This window comes from Bidens hawaiensis, unplaced genomic scaffold (assembly GCF_021521415.1).
Source record: "Bidens hawaiensis isolate Kalapana, Puna unplaced genomic scaffold, B.hawaiensis_p1.1 tig00059809_1, whole genome shotgun sequence".
NCBI lineage: Eukaryota > Viridiplantae > Streptophyta > Magnoliopsida > Asterales > Asteraceae > Bidens > Bidens hawaiensis.
Window position 1 is genome coordinate 28,580 of NW_027500757.1, and position 5,474 is coordinate 34,053.

At 30.8% G+C, this 5,474-nt stretch overlaps 1 long non-coding RNA gene across 1 annotated transcript; it reads right to left on the reverse strand.

Moving 5' to 3' along the window:
* Positions 1–4,532: 4,532 nt before the first annotated feature.
* On the reverse strand, positions 4,533–5,191 carry LOC143602765 (uncharacterized). Its single transcript, XR_013147905.1, has 3 exons — positions 5,171–5,191; positions 4,953–5,085; positions 4,533–4,665 (listed from the first exon to the last, which is right to left on the reverse strand). It is a non-coding gene; the product is annotated as an uncharacterized LOC143602765 (long non-coding RNA).
* Positions 5,192–5,474: the final 283 nt, after the last annotated feature.

The following is a 5,474-nucleotide window of genomic DNA, read 5'->3' on the forward strand; positions in this document are numbered from 1 at the left end:
TTAGCTTATTGATGTAAGGGTGTAATGGTTAAAGAGGGATGGGTGGAATGAAATGGTGGAATGGATAAGTTGATAAGTTATCAAATCTCAACTTATTGAAACCCCCTTTTTTAGCCTTTTTGATAAAGAGAAAAGTAAAAGTCCTTATGTGTTCCCAAACACTTTATAAACATAAAAAATACTTATTAACATTCATAAGTCATAAGAAAGGGAAATAAGGAATCCCAAACACACCTTTAATTAAATGATATGAAATATGTGGTTGAGATTAAATTTTATTAAAAAAATGAATCAGGAGAGAGAATAAGTATTTTTGATGATTACACAAGTTTAAATGTTAGTTACACATGTGTAATAAGTCGATTCGGTGTGTAAAAAAATACTGTAATTTTTTGTACATTACTTATACTTACGTATCACATGTATAAAAAAAATTCAAAAAAAATTGTTACGTTGAGTTCTTTCGAGTTCTTAAAACTCAAAGCGGTTCTAAAAAGAAATCAATCATATATATATATATATATATATATATATGTATATATATATATATATATGGTTCTACAATACCATTACATCCCTACCCTTATCCCTAAATACAAAAATACACTAAATAACATTATATTTTCTCTCTTTTTCAATTAAATAATATTCTTTATACCTTTATCATTACAATTTCTCTTTCCCTCACCCACAACCACTTTCAAAATATATTAACAAATTATAGGAGGTGAACAGTAGCTTTTCAAATATACAGAAAATCACTACGTTTTCTAAAATATAAAAACTCTTCACTCACAACACCTTAAATCACTCTCTAAATTATAAAAACACCTCCTCACATAATATGGGGTGTTGGATGAGAATGCTCTAAAACAAAACCCCACTCTTTACTACATGGCACAAGTCATCTCATTTTATAGCCACTTTACTACACATAGACAAACTAAACTAAGTGGGTTGTATTGAAGAATGTTGACTAATAAAAAATGATTTAAACATGTTCAACTAGAGTCAAATATAGGTGTCCTGATTGGTTTATTAAAATTAGGGAGTATATATATTTAATATTTATTTTAAACGAAGAAATTTAATTTTCCTTTGAACAGGGTTATAACTTAAATGGATTAAATTTCTCAAATTATGACCAGAGAAAAGGTAGTTATAGTTTTATTGTAGTTAGTGAGTTTTCTTTTTGTTTTTTTAACGGTTGTATATGTTAACGAAAAACGAACACTCCAACAAGCAGTCGAAGAATCTGACATAGTACAATTAGTTCAACTTACATCACAAAATAAATATTATACTTACACCAACAACCTCATTCTACATTTGAAAATTCAGATAAGATTATGGAATTTAAAGACTTGATTGAGAGCTTCGCTTCCTAAAATGCTAGGAGAGCCTCAAAATTCGCTTACGTTTCGTTCATTTTGATACACTACTTTTGTTTATTTTATAACATTTATATATGTATTGTAGTTTTTTAATGTATAATTAATGAGTTTATACTATAAGGGGAAGGCCCAAAAAAATTTCCGCACGAGGCATAATTTTTTTTTATCATTCTCAAAGATGGCCCTGACCTACTATTTCAAAAATGTCAACTAAGCACGACTTGTTAGACAAGTGGGTTGACCCTAACAACATTTCTTTAACAATCCGGTTAACCCACGCATACTTGGTTAAATAAATAGGTTAACCCGTTTAAAGGATTAGAAACCTTTCATTTGGCTCGTTTTAAAAATTCATTTCAACCCTAATTACCTTCTTACTCTCAAATGTCTCTTCGATCACAAGCTATAACCTTCAGATTTGCAAGAAGATATTGTTAAAAAGCTAACAATGGTTAATTTGCGCAAAAAGCACTTCAATTTTCTTTATCGGCCCTGATATTCATCTCTTGGAACCATTCCCACTCCATTCACATTTATCCAAACTAGTATGAGAGCCCCGCCGCGTTGCTGCGGAACGCATGTCTGTAGCTCATCTGTTCGTTACGGCACATAAAATGGTGTACATTTATTTGGTTTGCTATACCAAATGGTGTACATTTGTTTTCGCAAGCAAACTGCACAAAGAGTTTTTACATCCTATTAAATGTTATGTAAATTATCAATAAAAAACCACCATTTAGTCATAAAGCTAATGATGTAAACTTGAATTAATAAACGCGCTGTTATATGGCTAATTTGGTTAAATGATGCAATATGCATATCATAAGCAGGTTAAATAACATAACCTGTATTTATGTTACACCAAAAAATAAACACCAAGACATACATTAAAACTGGTCATTTAGGCATCTCTTTGTCGTTACACTCTCAACTCTTGTATTTTGTGTAAGTTCTAAGAGGATATAGGTGGTTCAGGACTGAATTTAAAGTGTGTTTAATGATTGGAAATAGATTAGCAGAACGAAGGTTTACTGCTAAGAGGCTAAGAGCTACACTTTAAATATTCATTATTTGATGCATACATTTAATAGAGAAATAAACAAACTTGAACCTAAAAAAAAGGAACTAACATACTCCATGTGCCCTTCCTATAGCTAGGAGCTGACCCACCACTTTTTTGACTTGTTTTCATTGACCTGGTTTAAACCCGTACCCAACAGGTATAAATGGTGAATGATGAAGCGCCACTGATATTATCTTCAAATATTTCTGCTTCTACTGATGTTATTCTAACACAACCAAAATACTTCCATTGAAATTGAAATTCATCTAAGTAAAAAAATTAAATAATGCCATAAAAGCAGTAATAGGTGAAACTACATAAGCCTAGGCATAAAATACATATGTTTCAAAGGTTATAGCATCTCTTAGTTTTGTATATGTCACCCCTAATCTTTAAGTTGTCAAGATAATCGATTGTCTCCAATTCTTCAATCCGAAGTTCACTGGAGAAATAAATATTAATAAGTTTTCTTTATAACAGATCATTGCGTATATGGTTTTTATGACCAAGTAGTACTTAAGCACATTCATTACTAAGAAAACAAAAATTTCCATCATGGCTGGCGAGTACAAAAATGCAACACAAAATGAATAGTTACATAAATATGATACTTAGTCCTAAATACACTAAGTTTGTCTTGCACACAGTGAAAGGTAAACTAATTTTCCTTATGTCTGAAACAAAAAAAAAAATAGGTACTATATGCAAAGGAAAATTGCCCTTAGCCGTAATATTTATATTTTGACTGATACTCGAAACCTAAAACTGACCCATAAAAAATTTAATCCTTACATTGAAGTTAAAAGTGACCCATTCATTTTTATTTATTATTTCTTTAAACCAGCCTAAATGATTATAACCAATTATCTGAACCATATCAAAATGAAAAAAAGTTTATTTTTATAAGTTTGACCAGTTCACAAATTATTGACCTGTATACCCATCAAAACTTGTCCCATAATCAAAACTTATAAGCTAAAACTTGACTCATGATAACTATAATAGTTTATACATTTAAAATTAACAAATTCTCGTGTATCCCTAAATTACCTGGTCCAATACTGTCAACAAAACTTGCAATGTTGACTTTCAAAAGTCAAATTGATTTTACCATTTTACACTAATCTATAACTTCAGTTTTTTACTTCAAACTCCAGGTTTAAAATTATATGTATTAAACGGGTCGGACTAACTCCTAACTTCACATGCCATAATAACGTTTGAAATCTGAATTGCTAACAAAGAAAAATACAAACCTGCAAAGTTTGTTAACAAATGACAAATATAATTTGCAAGAACTTCTAGTCCTTGTTGTCCTAAAAGCCACCTCTCTGAATGGTCAAACTCAATACACCACCTTTTCCTACAATCAGAACAACCAAATGAGTATTTAGGAAACTTGTGTACACAACAATTTTAATATGTTATCAAGTTTCAGTCACATGCATTTGTGAAAAAAAAGATTAATAGCATGTTACTTAAAGATTTTAACACTTCGGTTGTTGATTTTCATATCTATTATTAGAGACTGAGAGCAGTCATTTAATCTTTAATGCATTACAAAGTGACCAAAGAAACAAAGATGCTTTAAAGCTAAGTAGTAAGGAAATCAATTGACACATAAGCTAATGTAAATTTCACCAGCAATTTATACTTTTAAAAGTAATTTACTAATTCCGTCGGTATGGAGTTTAGTTAAACAAGTTAACAAACCAACACGTGTCTTGTTTGTGAAAGTTCTCTTATGTCCATTCGTTTATGTTTGTTCGTTTACATCCATTAATGCTCATCAGTGTGCATTCATCTAGTTTTGTTAATTTTATATATCACTTTCTCTGTTAAATTCTGGGCCCAACAAATTAAAATTCATTTTTAAATTCATTTGGTTTTAACTAAGTTACGTTTAAATTCGTTCATCTAGAGCTATATCCTTACGTATGTTCGTTTACGTTGGCGAGTTGCTCGTTTGTACAATTAACGAACATGCAAAAATAAATATGAACACATTTGTTTTCTTAATCAATGAACATGAACAAGAAAACCTTATACGTTAACTGTTTGTGTTTAATCGCTTGATCCATTTAAGATAGATAAGCGAACATGAACATACCTTGTTCATGTTCGCCCTAAATGTATTGCAACAATACAACCTTTAATAAAACATTTAAAACCGGTACCAAGTAGTTACAATGCTTCTAGCTCAATTTCCTGCATATGTGTAAAATAAGAATTTTGTGCTTTTGTTTACAAGAGTTAGTAGGAAGATTGAGATCAAATAGAGTTTAAGTTAGCTGCACAGAATCTAAACTTTCTTTTATGTTTTATTTTTATAAATCATGGACAAACATGAACAGATAAACGAACGTAAACGTACAAAATTTGTTGTTCGTTTAGTTAAACAAACCAACACATGTGAAAATTCGCTTTGTGTCCATTCGAGCAAAATCAAAAGTCGGTACCCAAATTTTATCTATAAAAAAGATGAAAATATATACCTTTTTATCCTATTCAACACCATCCCATGCACTATGTACCATGCCAAATGAAAGTGGTGGAAATGGGAACTGTTTTGAAGCAAAAACACCAACAATTGCATGTATCCCAACCGTAGTATCACTACCCCAAATGCTGTAGCAATATGAACATTATATTTGATGACCACCCACAAAAATTCCAATCAATTGATTCCAAACTGCAAATTTTATATACTAACCTTGAGTATGTTCAATACAGAAATCAATTGATTACCTAGCATCGGATGAGAGAATGGGTTTAATCGATGTTGGCTTCAATTAGCATTTTCAATGGCGTGTTTCAATTTATTGAGAGAATGATAGGGAGAGCAAACGAGTGTCATGAAGAGGAGCAATCGCGTGAAATAATAATTTTACGACATTTAATTGACGATTAATGGAGAAAATAATTGGGCAATCAATTGAGTTAACCGAATGCATGTGGACGGTACAATTGAATTTTACGGCGTCTCCTTTAACCACGTTTGAAATGGTTAAATTACC